This window comes from Cynara cardunculus (genome assembly GCF_001531365.2).
Source record: "Cynara cardunculus var. scolymus isolate 2C chromosome LG 10, CcrdV1, whole genome shotgun sequence".
In the NCBI taxonomy this organism is placed as follows: Eukaryota; Viridiplantae; Streptophyta; class Magnoliopsida; order Asterales; family Asteraceae; genus Cynara; species Cynara cardunculus.
The window spans coordinates 23,834,338-23,835,760 of NC_037537.1; positions in this window are offsets into that span (position 1 = coordinate 23,834,338).

Here is a 1,423-nt window from a genome sequence, read left to right on the forward strand (position 1 = left end):
ATTATCCAGAATTTGATTATGTTTATCTTTAGTTAGTTACACAAATTAAAACATAGAGCTTTAATAAGTTATATATACAGATAATTTACTTGTAATCTTGAATTTTAAATAATTTACATCAATAACCAATACTTAATGCATAAAAAATAGTTTTTAAGAGTTTTTTTCAAATGTTTTATATTATATAGTATATATATTAAATATTAATATTCTATAACAACCTAACATAAACTATTGAGTAAGTTACATTTTTCATCCTTGAACTTTATAGGTTTTGATGAAATTCGTCTCTAAAATTCATTTATTCAAAATTTGTATATGACGTTACAGAAAAAGATTTATTCCAACTGTTTCAAGCCTAGTAGGTTTTTTGTTAACTCCAGTTATGAATTTCTCTTATTTTTAAAAAAAATTAAAACTAATTAAATTTACATATTAAATGTATTTTACATTATTTTAATTTTTCTTTTATACTCCTTTCCTTCATATTGACACCTCTCCCTTCCCCACGTCTATAACTCGCACACCACCACTATCAAAAACCTAAATCAAATTTAAACCTTAACTCATGCCAAGATTTTAATCAGAATCATATACACCCTGATCATTTCTTCATCGATGCATCAAGTCACAGTTACATCTTCATCGTTGCTTTTGTTCCTTTTTTTTGTTCAAAGCCGTAAACATCCCTCTCCCTTCTCTAATGAATAGTGATGCATCCAGGCCAAAATGAGATTGTTTCACGTCAGGAGTAGAGAAGAAGAAACATTTGGATGTGAACGATGGAGAAATCAGGGACGAAGGTGTTGTTTGATGCATCATCGGAGTCGATGGTGTTTGTTGATGCTCCAATCTGGGAGTAATTCCGATTGGTTTAGTGAAGAAAAGGAGAGATGGTCGGGGGTTATGGGGCTATAGCTATTAGAGAAAAGAGTTTAATTTAGGATTTCCTTTTTTGCAAGAAAGGTAAAGAAAAAAAGGTAATTTACCTAGATGCCCTCATGTGAGAGACATGTGATGGAGGTACTTAATAGAGGTGGAGTAACTGAGTTAGGATAAGGGACTTAATCCATAATGTTCGTTATAATTATTTCATTTGGGGACCTGATCCATAATTTTCATATAACTACAAGGACGAAATTTGTAATTTACTCAAAAATGTATTTTACTCTGAATTATTTAAGCAAGACACCAATGGGGCAGGGGATTGTGGTTGACACGTGGATAACGTGACTATGATGAAGCCTCACGTGGCTACATTTTAATTGGGGGGGTGCCATTCTTATAGGGGTGTTGATTGCTTTGGAATTTGAAATGTGTACTTGACTTGATTTCCATCAAATCAAATGTTAAACTCAATAATAATATATTATATTTTTTTTATTATTATTGTTTTATAAATATACATATATATATATATATA